The following is a 13,725-nucleotide window of genomic DNA, read 5'->3' as shown; positions in this document are numbered from 1 at the left end:
ATAATTTTAAAATTAAGGAATGAAAACCTATTCTGTTCTTAAATTGGATAAATAAATACCTGATCAATGCCAATTATTAGAAAATTATGTGAATATTTTATTGTACTCACATAACTAATGTGTGTTATGGAATGGCATGAAAATCATGACTTCTATTTTAGTAGCTGTGGACTGGTTTTAACAAGTGTTAAAGAGCAGTTTCTATTTAGTATAAACATACTTGAAAGCAATCAGAACAACAAGAAAAGGTATGATGAACAGAATACACCTATAAGTGAGTCACATCCGAAAACTTTAGACTGTGGCTTGAAAACTTACCTGAAGTCCCAGGCTGCATGTCCTGTATGTTTATGAAAGCAAGTACAGAGACAAAAAGGTATTTCTTGTATTCAATACAATTTCATGTATTTATTTTAAGAAGGGTAAAAGCTGGAATTATATATTTAATTTAAAAGCCTAATACCATAGACTTCATGGCCTCATTACACAGCCTGGAGGTCCATGACTGAGCGCCAGGACCAACACATAAAAATGACCATTTGATAGATGAGAGCCAGACTGAAGAAAAGAAGCTTTTTGTTTGTATGACAATGGGACAACCTTCTCTGATGCTGTCTTTCAGCTAACGGTGTATCTCTGCCAGTGAAGAGTGGAGCTAGTATGGGAAAGGGAGGAGAAGAGGATGATGGTAGCTGGAAATCAGCAACAGGTCTTTGCTTTTTCACTAGATGTGCAATATCAGCAATGGGATCGTCCAGGGTGCTGGTTTAACCAGACCTTGAAAACACCCTCTCTCTTCATCTGAATCACACACAGTGTAATTTATTAAGCTTTCAGGGACTTTCTTTCCTGCTACTGACAAAACAAAACAAAAAATCATCATTCTCATGGTTTTGTCCCCTATAGGACAAGACTTAGGGAGGATCAGGACAGTAGTAATTATTATCATTATGAGTGAAACAAACTCAGGATTCAATATTTATTATTTTTTCTCAGGTTTTCTTTCACAGGCAAGAGAGATGTCTGTTCTGCTCTGAAAAGGGTCCCTGCCATGATGCTGACAGTGTCCTGGACGCAGCACCATATCTGAAACCAAGCAGTGTGCAAACAGACTTACTTCGTTGTGTCAGTTAAGTCCTGAATCTCCATAGAGTTAGAAATTGTCTGCTTGGGTAAGTTCAGTATTTGACAATGATAAAATGGAAAGTGATCTTTAGCTCTTGGTACTGTTTAAAGGAATCTGCTTTGCTGTTTATTAGGTCCATAAAATGGAGTACGTGCATGTGGTTTTGGCTTCATGAAAGAGGGCATGTGCTGTTGTAAAAAATTATGCTGCTGGAGAGAACAGCAAATGCCTTATTTACTTTTTATCGCTGGAGGATGACTTGGGGAACTTAAGTGGTTTCTGGCCAGAGGTCAGGTTTCATGTACGTGGAGCTTTACAGTTTGCAGAAGCCTTCTGCTCAGCCAGCAGATGAATTATTCCCACCTTGAGATGGAATAAGCCAGCAATAAGCTACTACTGCCTTTGCCTTGGCTTTGCTTTCTCAGTCACTAAACAGGGCAATGAAAGACAAATGGCTTCCACTGGCTTGGGCTGGGATCAATAGTTGGGAGTAGGCAGCTCTGGCAAGGAAAATTTTCTCTGTTTTTAGTTCCTTTAGGCCAGAGATTGCGTCTCCCAGCACTGAGTAGATGGTCAATCATTGTTCTTTCCCCAATTTTAGTGATTGGATCCCATAGGATAAATCTGGATATATTATTATACCCACCCTTATTACAAAAGAAGGTTATCAGTATACATGCTAAGACAGTTAAGTGGAGAGAGCATAAACTATGATTTTTAAAGCTGCATATGCTTCTTCCAAGCCCACTGGAAAATGCTAATATTTTGCTTGAACTCTTCAACTGATTTTCATAGGTAGCCTAAGATCGTGAATGAAGCCAGGAATTAACTTACAACATAAGTCTGCAAGTTGTTAAACTAAAGCAGGAGAATGACGTTGTTATGTTATCTTTTTTGTCATGGGTGCAAACATACCTGTGTATAATCTGTTGGGTTTGCCCACAGTATAATATATTGCATAATTATTTGGATAATTCTTACTCTATAGGAGTAATTGTTTTCTATTTTTATAATTAAAAGATAAGCAAGTTTAGAAGTATCATGTGTATTTTCACATCATGCAAAAAAACATTCTACAAAAGAGACTGTAGCTCAGAGAATTTCCCCCTGGGTAATTCAATTCCTGTAGAAGAGATGATTATTTGTGATCTACCACAGTCATCCAGAAGAATGAAATGGTTTCCACACAGTGTTGTAGATTAAGATGGGTTTACGGGGTCTTATACATTATAAAATAGCTGGGCCTTTTAACAACCTGGTGATCCTTTAAGGATGTAAAACCCTATATCAAAATGCTAAAGCAAAATATACAACAGGAAGCCCGTTGATATTATCTTCTGAATGCTTAAAATTAATGACTGGGCTTACAAATTGTTTATGACTATAATGTCTGAAGCTCTGGTGAAAGGATTGGCTGCACTAATTGATTTTTTAAATACTATTATATTTTGCCACTGAGTGATCTTCATTTGTCATTGAAGGTGCAATTCTTTGGTATTTCCTCTGGAACTACTACTGTGTGTCTTTTATTACTCAAAGCTACAAAATTCCCTACCTTCTTGTAGGGAATTCTTATTTTTAACTACCATTACAGTTTTCTTTCAACTAAAGCATAATGCTATAGATACCTCTGACAGCAAGCAAAAAGAAAAAAGTGAAAACCACAGAAGCAAGCCCACAGCAGTTCTCAGAGAAAATGGTCTTCGTTTGCACACACCAGCCTGTGAATCCCTGTTTTTTTCAAGCATGTACTTTAAAAAATATGTCTATACTGAAAAAATACGTAGAAGAATTGCTAACTAGTTACAGGGTAGTGTATTGGCTTAATCCCAGGCTGTTTACACAATGACTGCATTGGGAGGTATCTTTGTATAAAATACATTAAATTAGGCCCAATGTCATCTTCAAGCTTTGACCCAAATCCACAGAAAGAATTACTAGTTTACAAAAATAAGTTTCTGTGCTAAAACGCTGACCTCATCTACCTTGCTGCTGTTATTGTGTCGGGGATTTTTTAGCATGAGAACACAGTACAGCAGTCTTAATTTCTAGCCTTAGATGTATAATTTTTATTAGAGATATATAAAGCAATTTTCTTCTTAACTAAACGTGGTTAAGAAGCTGAAGTGCCGTTCTTATTCCTTGCACTTCTCCTACCCTCTCCACTTCGCACATACAGCCAGCAATACTTAATGACTCATGAAATAAATAGCAATAAGAGTTTGACTTAGCCCACAAAATCAATGAAGTTTATTAAAGCCGAAAATTACAGACAGACACCTTGGCTTGTATTATGTTCCTTTGCTTAGTCAAAACAGCTTCTTAATGCAAAAATCACACTTTAAAAAAGATTATTACACAGCAGCATGAGCAGTTTGCCTATGTTTTGCAAGAGACTTCTGTGGTTTAACGACTTCAGTGCAAGATGAGTTTGGTGGCAAGGATTTCTGGTAGATTGGGTACAATTTCATCTCATCAAAAATATCAGAAGTTACATTAGATCTGAATTTTCAGGACAGTAATATGTTACTGTGTATTTCTGTAACACCCGTGAACCACACCTACAGCAACAGGACCAATCTTAGCAGCAAAAGGAATACTTTGCATCCCACCAAAATATTACAATAGCGGCAGCAGCAACAATGAAGACAAAACCCCAGCAAGCAAGTGCTGAACACAAACCTCGGGCAGCCTGGGAGACCCGTGCGGGCGTTTGCCCGGCGGGTCAGAGGCTGCAGCCAGGCTCCGAGACGTACCTCAAACTTCGGGAGCTTGACCAGAGCCAGCCTGAGCTTCCTACAGCAGTCATAGCCCCAGCTGGGGTTTCATAAGACAGGATTTGGGGGCAAACCGTGCTGGTTCACCGTTTGTCGGTTCTGCTTAAAGCAGGATGAGGTGATCCCTCCTCCTCCTCCTCCTCGACGATGCCTGTGCTATTGCCCTCTTCCCACCTCCCACCGGGGGAAAGACATTTCTGCTGTTTTCTGCTGATGCCAACAGACCCCTGTCGCTGACAGACAGAAGAACACTGTAGTCGTTTCTACGGCGCTCCCAGAAAGATCTAGAGGAACATGCAGGAAAAGTTCCCAGCAGTCGTGTCGAAGGAATCCTATTTCCACTCCGCAGCAGAGGTCGGGGGCCTTTATTCAAGCAGATAAAAGGTTCAAAATAATGATGTGAATTCGGGAGGAAAGCCAAGATGAGTATTAGGACAACAAAATACAGCTCTTTTTGCTTCTGCCAATGTCCTGTAATCAAGAATTTGGTCCTGAATTTACTTTCAAGGGGATTAGAGATCAAAAATACAGGTGACGGGCTGAGCAACTGTAAGTAAAAAGCGTGTCCAGCACAGACAGTCTATCAGTAGTAATCTGACGACTGACAGATGCGGGGAACCTCATCCAAAGGAGCAAGCACAACTGGCTGCAGCGCCTGCCAGCATCCAGATGCTCTCGTTGAGAAATATCTTTCAAAAGTTTGGCATCTCTGCTCTGGGGCAGTTCAGAGAGCAATGAGCTGTACTGGTGTCTAAGGACAAATCACTTCTTTTCACACATTTTAAAGTAATGTGTAATTGTCTTATTGTACTGTGGTTTTGTTATTGGTCATATCTGTCCATATCCCTCAGACTACTGAAAGACTCAGCACAATTACACACACAGCCAGATTATCAGAAGTACTGAGCAACTCCTATTGCTTTATTTATTTATGGGTGGATTTTCAAAATGTGTCATTACAGTAGGTGTTGATTTTTTGGAAACCTGTCTGTTCTACTCAGGTACCCAAATAAAACCTGAAAATCTGAACTCAGCTGTGATTATTGTGGCATCCTGAAAACTCTCGCCATATTGTGCAGCAGCCTCGCAACCCTGTTTGCACACACCTACTTTCCCTCCCAGTCCTTTATCAGTCTCAATAATGTGAAAATTAACATTTTATTTTCCTATCAGCTAAAATGGGTCTCTCGGGAGGGTAAAACAGGCCAGTTGAACATTGCAAGGCATATGTAGCGTCTTGGTCTTGTTTCTGATATTACTCTCTATGTCCTTGTTTTGCGTTTCCTAACTGTCTAGTGCAATAATAATACAACTCGATTAGCCTAGCAGCTGCACTTAGAAGGATGATGTCAAAAAAGACTCAAAAGCCTTCAAGATGACTAAAAACCAAAGAAAAAACAGAAGAATGCTGTTTGGGTTTTCCTCCATGAATGCACATAGAGAAGTTGCTGAAAAGCTTCATTGTATATATACTTGACATCTACTTTGTGCTTCCTGGAAGATACGGAGATAGAAAAATAGGCTCCTTTTGGATAATTTGTAAAGAATAATTTTAGAAATTTAGAACTTCAAAGTACAGCTATTCTTTTTTGTCCTTCCTCTCTCCTCCTCCTCCTCCTCCCACTTTCTTCCTCTTTGTCTCTTCCCCTCTCTGTTGCATCTGAGTGAATAAAAAAATCTTGCATAGCAAGCAACCTCGATAAGATTATTGTTTCTGCAATAAACTAGCAAGGTCCTAACCTTGCAGTCTTTATGGAAACAGAACTGCACTGAAGTGGTAAAGGAAAGGCTGAGCACTGGGCATGGATTAATGTGACAATGTTTGGCAGAAGTTCTACCCCGACTTAGGTGTATTACTGCACATAGACACTACTTGAATAATAAGAAATCCATAACCTCCATATGCAATACAGACAACAGCAATTTATATATATATATATATGAGCACATGGGCTAGCCAAGTGTTTGTTCTGTAAATGAGTACCAAACCTTCAAATGGCAGCTTAGTGTGATTTTAGACAAAACAAGCATGATGCATTAAGTGTTTAACTGTATTAAATGCCTTTTTTCCTGTTTACATAATGATATGCTGTGTTTATCTTACAAGCACTGTAAAAATATTAGTTAGCAGTCATAAATATAGTCCTGATAAAACGATACCACTTTCCAGAACTGCTAATCTGTGTTAATGCCGCTTCAGTACAGGTCCTGTAACAGCTGTTAGAATTTTGTCCCCTGTAGGTCAGAGAGAGAAGATGGGAAAATCCTTAATAAAATGTTGTTAGAAGCTACAGGTGGGAAATAAAGAAGCTCTTGTGACCTGTAATCTTATTCCCTCATAAAGTCATGGAGTGCACAGCAGCTTCTGTGGCTGAAATTAGACAACACGCTAGCAGCTTTTCAATCTCAACTTTTGCAGTTCAGTTATATCATTTTCGGTGAAGAACAAATGAAGGATACAGCAAGCACTGCCCCTGACCTTCCTTGCTGTTTTTAATAAGCACATTCAACAGCATGAGCTGCTCTGTCTTAAATGAATTACTATATATCCATGTATTGGAAAGAAAATACAGTAGTGTTTATCTTCTGTATACATTGTACTGTCAGATTTTAATTAACTCTCCGCCTCAGGTAAAGAAAATATGCTAATTTTAATAGTCTTATAATTACTGTGGGCCCGATTCCACCTTCCACATGCAGATGGGTACCCAGTCTTGCACAGAGCCTCACCAGCTTCAAAGGTGCTAACCAGAGAGGAAGGGGCTACCGCCGTCCCATTTTCCTTTCATAAGGAAGGATTGCAGGAAGCCAAAGATGGAAAGGTCCAATTGGTAGAAGTCAGGAACGAAGCAGTGAATGGGTCATCTATTGCCAAAACCAGATTATGTTATGGAACAAGTATATTTTTATGTTTCAGACACTTTACAATCAGCCTCCAATGGATTTCATTTTTCTCTTTAAAGGATGGGTATATTGCACGTGGTTTTATATAGAAAATATATATTTATTGGATATTATGACTCTTGCAGGCCTCACCTTTGCATCTTCTCATTCTTTCCTTTTGATGCCTCCATTGCCTTTCATCAGACTACAGTACTGTGGAGTAGGAAAATGAATATTTTTTTTCCATTGGCTTTATTAAATAAAAAAGAAAAAAACAGTGCAGGATAATATATAGGGTAATACACAGCTCTCTACACTTCTATAGTAAATCTGATTCATGCAGCTGAGAGAAAAGTATCTTCTAATTTAAACATTTAAGCTATTTGAATGAAATGGAGTCAAGGACACAGTGATGTTCCTTTTCATATTATTTTTATCAAAAGTACAAAACAACTTGTTTAAAAATATTCACTTAATACACTGTACAATATAATCAAATATTTGCAGCTTTAAAGTCACAATAATTTGTTTAAATATAATTATGTGTAATTACTTATTAGTAAAACAGTGGAGGATTGCTGAAATATGATATAAAATAGTATAATTAATTGGCTCCCGATGCAATGAGTTGTCATTTCTGAAAATTTAATGTCATCAAAGCTCTTTTTCCAATAGCACAAGGAGCACTATTGCTAATAGACTTCAGAGCTTGAAATAAATAAATCTTTGGAATCCTGTTGCATCTCTTGGGGTGTGACATTTGACAGTCTTTTATAGCGCAGAACGAAACAAGTTTGTGAGCTGGAATTCAATTGTGGTGTATTGATTCCTTGCATCAGTCATTATTCCCTGCTGATTGACAGCTGAAAATTGGTTACGTTAAGTATTTCATATGTTATATTGGCTGACATTTGCTTGCCTGCTCCTGTGTCAATATTGTTGTAAAGATCTCCAGCTCTATGAGATAGCAATATACACTGACTGTGGCTTTTGTGTGATGTTCCAGTGTTTTTCCTGACATAATTTAAGACATATTAAAAACCAGCAGCATCTTCCCTCTTGAGAAGCTTAATGCCAATATTATTGTCTTCCAAGGGAAGATCATGTATGCTCATAATCGGGTGCTAATTTCCACCCATACGCTCATGTTTAGGCATTAGGCACTATAACTGTAAAATTGAGCCTGCTTGATTGATTCATGTCAAGCCTCATCTCGGCTCCTGCAGTGGAAGTCATCCAGCTGACCCTTTTACACTAAAAGAAGAGATTTGTGTTCCTTTCTTTCACCTGGAACCATCAAATTGACTGAATAATCTGTAATACATTAGTGCTGACATTTGTTAGGCAAGAATTAAACAAGACACAGTAATCATTCCCCTGAATAAAAATTGTGTTTGATTTCCAGCAGAGTTCTATTAAAAGGACGGCGCAGCCCATCTCCTCCAAAGTGGGAAATGGTGAATATTTTCTATGTTAATGAATCGAATTAACACTTTAATGACAGATGGACGATCCCTAGCCACTCCTGACAATAGCTGCTGCAGAGTTTTGGAGGGGGATGCGGGTCCTGTGCTTGTCGTGAGGACTACAACAAGCTCCATGGAAATTCTTCATGCTGAGTGTTTAAGGGTGACCATGGAAAAGTTTGACCATTGACCTAAAAAGAGACAAAAGGGAGAATGATGGTTTTCCTACAGCTAGAGCTGGCTAGCCCCAGTTCCCGAAGTCAATAGGGCAGAATTCTCTATGTACTGTCAACCTTAATAAATATGACACTGTAAAAGGGTGGCATCAGTGGTGTTGATTCCCGTCTCCTCTGTGAGGAATACAATATAAAGGGTGGGGTAATTCCATCTGAAGTCAGTGTGGACGCATCAGCACATACCTGGTACGCCCAGGGTCTGATCTGATGCTTTGAGGTCCCAACGTTCCTACTGCTTTTGGCAACGTAAAACTCGGTAGCTGAAGTGATGCCCGCTGCTTGTCTAGCTGCACCGTGCTGCCAGTCAGGCTGCAGTGGTGTTACGGTTGTACCGCATGTCTATTCTTTTGGCAATAACCCTGAAGGTAAGATATGAAAAGTACCGTTTGGAGATGTACATATTGACTATGACCAGTTTGCACCTCAGAGGTTCATTCAGAAACACGCTTTTCCCTTGTTCTGGTGTTGAGGCTAGATTTTTTCCAGTTGTGTTCTTGTGGCAACCTGAGAGTGAAGATGGGCTACAGGGAAAACACACTCTGGAAATGGGCTCCTTCCCTCAATTAACCTGTGTGGGAGAGTATGGGAGCATCACCATTGTGCTGATGTGCCTCTGGACTGACCACATCAAGGACTCAAGAACAGCACTGGCTTGGTATAAAGGTGTATGAACTATATGAAAGCAGGGAAAAACCCTGCCAAAAAAAAAAAAAAGCTGGAGCGGCTTTCTCCTGCCCTAAGTAAAGGGAAATTTTTCCATCCAGTCAGGATCCTCCCAACTGCTGCTGCAGTTTTCCCTTTGCTTTGGGCCAAGTAGCACCAGCCTAACCCAAAATAGCAAAAGCAGGTAGGGACTGCAATTCATTAAAAGCCTAAGGCTTATTAGCACCTGAAGCCTTTTTAAGGAGCAGGTAAGTGGGGCTGGTTTGTGCAATCAGTCTCCCTGGTGGCACCTGCTGCTGCTGGTATTTAGGCAGCTGCCCTGGGGGGGGGAGAAGATGTGGTGGTGGATGGTTTTTGGAAGTGGTTTTTGCTGCCGTGGGGGTGGCTGGAGAAGGTGCTTCCCCTGCTAAATACCCCAGTGGGGGAATGTAAGACTTGAAGGTGCTCACAAGAAATCCTCTGCAAAGCAATGTAAAAGGGAATTAACCTAAACTCTGGGTAGATCCATCAGGCCTTGGATGGTGTGATGTCTCTGGAAATGTCCTGGACCTAGCCAGGAGGGCTGCTGGTGAGTAGCTTTGGGGTCCTGCTAGAGGGTGGTGAGGGCTGTGGTGAGAGCTTTATCCTGGTCTCCTTGTGCTTGGTCTGGGCTGTCCCTCAGGAGGGACAGTGGCTTCTGGCCCAGCAGCAGTGTTTCTGTTGGCTTTTGGTTTAGCACTTGCTACCCCTTCTAGTAGTGCTTCCCTTTAGGCTGCCCCAAATGCTGCCTCTGCTGTGCAGTGGGTTTCTTATGGCAAAGTGCTTGTACTTAGCTCTTCTTCTGGTTCTGCCCTGAGGGACCTGTGGGATTGGTGTCACCTCCTCCAGTGTGTGCTTCTTGCTACTGTAGGTCACCTCGGTGGCTTGTGCTGCTTCACTTGTAACTCTGCTTCTAGCTGTGTGTGGTAGTTCCTGTAGCAGCCCAAGTTGAATGCTCTCCTGAGTGCTTATAGTGCATGAGAACAATTTTTTAGAATTCTTATTAAATATCAGAAAATCTTGGAGGCATGTAGCACAATGAAGTGTTAGGAACATCTAAGAAAAATCCAGCTTCTCAATGCAGGCACTAGTTTCTGAGCATATGGTTTGTTTGAGGCTGTCTGGGATGCAAAAGTATCTGTCAAATGATTCCAAAACATAAAAATTTGAGTGTTGCTTGCTCTCAGACTTGTAATTTCCCCATTTAAATTTCAATTATGGAACAAACAATTGTACTTTTATTCCTTGTACCATACAACTCATTAAATGTTTTGAATATTTCATAGCACAAAACTGTTCATGTTAATCTGTGAATATATTGTTATAAATAACTAATAGGTGTATAATGAATCATGACAATGATTTCTGGAAGATTCATAGATAGGGAAAAGTATGTTGAAAAATACTTTACAAGGGAAAATACTGCAGCATTAGCTTTTTCATTCAAGGCAAACAAACACTGCTTGTGCTTTACACACCAGTCCTACTGGTTTTGCACTACATCCAGAACAGCAACTAAAGGTTTTGGGGGACTGTATTTTTAAAAAGCTTTGATACAAGTTAGCCTGTTTTATGTCAGCCCACGCACAAAATACTGTGATGTTCTATAATGTGGATGTTATACAAAATGGGTATCTGCAGGTTCTTAAGAGGCCAATTGCAAAAGGATGCGGAGGGAGGGAAAGAACTACAAAAATAGTGTGAGAAATCGACAGCTAAACACCTCCTCTGGACCCAAAACATCAGGTCTTCTGCTGGTGTCCCCACCATTCCTGAGTGTCCTCTGTCTGTGTTTGCATCTGGTAAGGGAGAGGGAGATAAAAGGCATTCAAAGTAGTACAAGTCCTTGTTATGAAGCACTTATCTATCTTCCTCTTCCACTTGACTATAAAATTGAAATGGTTAGAGAAAATGAGAAGAAATCTATCTGATATTAAAAAAAAAAAATCTAAACCAGTAACAGACATAGTATTTTGATTTCAGCTGGGATGAAAAAAATTTCATCCCCTAAGGTTTGTATCAAAAGTTTGATGTCCTAAGTGCCATACAATCCTAATCACTGCAGTAGTCTGTCTTCCTGTTGAAAGATCCAGGATTTATCTCCACCAAAAAATAGATTTTACCAGACTAGAGAGATCATATAATTACAGCTGAGTCATCAGGGAAATAATTGTTGCTGGGCATTGCAAGCCTGCTGCCAAACCCAAGCCATTGCAAAACTGGTAGGTCACCTTCAAATCAGGTGTGGAGCAGGCATAGCAGAGCAATGTGCGCAGCAAACTCAACAAGAACCCAGTCCTCAGGAAAGAAATGCACAAAAAGGAAAGGCAATACACAGCAGTGTATTCACAGCTCATTGGTGATAGGTATCCTCAGGTCGTGTTACAAAGGGTGAAGATAATACTGGTTGCTCAGACAATTCCTTTATAGGCATGTGTATGCTGGGTGGTGTAGCAATATGTAATTAAGGAAAGCTTTTAAAGGTTTTTATAGAGTAATCGTGCCCAACTACATCAAAGTCAGTGGAGCGCTAGAGCACTAGAAGAAAAATTGTTGGCAAAGAAATTCAAACTTGGGTTTTACAGCAGTGAGAATATTCTTCTGGGCTGACACCTATCCCTGGGTGGAGTAAAGGAACTTCTAATACTACTGACTAAGAGAACTGAAAAAATGTGCATGGACAGGCTTGAGTGGTGAAATTTTGAGAAATGCCAAGTGTATAATGGGAAGTGGGCCTTAGCTACGTAAAATGGTTCATGCCAAACAGAACTTTCTTCATAATTAAGTGTTAAACTCAAGTGTTTAAAAATATCCAATAGGTGTGTTACATCTATGTGGCTTCAAAATGAATGGCTTAATTTTTATTGTTTAAGGGATTTGACTGGTCATGGATTACCACAAGCTTTAGAGCTATGACTTTGCAAATGGGTGAAAGAAATTAGTTTCTTCTTGTGCTTAACAGTGTCTCTTAGTAAATAAAACACTGAGTGATCCAGAGCTCCTGCTGGGGATCTGGTTTTAAATAGTGGCCAGCTTCTGTCTTGGGATTTTGTTCACTGTTAGCAAAATGAGAAATTCTAAGGTGTTAAAAAATAACAAGAGGATAAATGTTGGTTAGAGTAGTATGGTAAATATTAAATAATGTCCATGGATGCAGCTAAGCTGCAGAAAGGACTTGGTCCTTGCAGTGGAGAAAGGTCTTTCTTTACCTGGAAGTCGTAGGGTTGTGTGATGTGCAAGTAACGGTAAACCAGAGGTGTGTGAAGTTCCTGAGATGAAACAAAACAAAATTTTCTTGATTCCATGAAAACAATAATTTTCATGAAGAAAAAGGATGCAGTCACGTACTGTAACTTTTTTTCCAAAGCCAAGAGAAGGAAAACAGACCCTACTAAAATAGCTTCCCAAGGAGGTAGCTGCCCTTACGGCATAGCTTCAAGAGAGCTGAACCTCAAAACACAGCACCAGGAGAGGATGAGGATATTTAGAACAGGGCGGTAATGCTGCCTCAGGTGGAAAGGCTTGATCATCCTCATTTTGCTTCTAGTGTGACTGCTAGGTAAACTAGATCAAGATCAGTAAAACCCCAGCTGCTTTGTGAAGGAGTTCACAGCTTGCACCTTGGAATGTGCCCAGGCTGAATTAACTGAACTGATCCCTGAGATCTGGGGGAAGCCATCAGTGAAACTTAGGAACTAATAGGGAGGGGGGAAAAAAGGTGGAGAACAGTAGGACTTGTAAACAACTTTTTCAGTTTGATCCCCTACTGTTGTATTTTATATATGATGAAAATATAGCTGCTTTCTTGATGTTATACAACAATGGTTTTAAAACAACAAGAAAAATCATGTGTTCTGATAGTCTCCTATTCTGATAATGTCTGCTGGGTGCCTGTCACATAACCATCACTGTGCATGTTGGCCTTGAAAAGCTTGCGGTGCCTCCCAGGTTTCTTGTGATAAATGGGAGTTGATACAAGAACAAGATAAATAGCGCAGAAAAATAGCAAGTGATGAACTCGCCTCAGTAACATTTTCTGTAAGCATTTATGTGAGTGTTTTTGTTTGCAAGAAAGTCCATGTGGAGTGGCATATCCCTGGATGTATGCAAGGGTTCATGCCATGAACCTTTGCAAGACAATCGCAAGTTCCCTACTCCTGTTTATAAAAGGTTCAGTCAATCGATCCGGGAACAAAAGCAATAGTGTGTGTCTTAGGTGAAGAGTTAGCTGCCAAATAGCACATAGCAAACAGGGCAGCAGGTCTGCCTCACAAGGCAACGTCAGTCTTTGGTTACATTGGGTTGGATTACCAGGGTATGGACTTGGGCAATGCAGAAGAGCAGATCAGAGGGCTGGGCAAGTGGAAGATTTCTGGCAGGCTTGGGCTAGTAATGTGCTAGTATGGAGAACTCCAGGTTATTTGCTTTGATTTTTTTTTTGTTCTGCTGAAGTGGTAAGGCTTCATTCTTTTGCAAAAGGTCTGTTTTCCACATTCTGATGAAATAATACTTTCTGATATAGTGCTCAGCTGCCTTGGAGAGATGTCCTGAGCCAC

The sequence above is a fragment of the Balearica regulorum genome, chromosome 4, assembly GCF_011004875.1.
Source record: "Balearica regulorum gibbericeps isolate bBalReg1 chromosome 4, bBalReg1.pri, whole genome shotgun sequence".
Taxonomy (NCBI): domain Eukaryota; kingdom Metazoa; phylum Chordata; class Aves; order Gruiformes; family Gruidae; genus Balearica; species Balearica regulorum.
Note: the sequence above shows the minus strand (reverse complement) of the source record.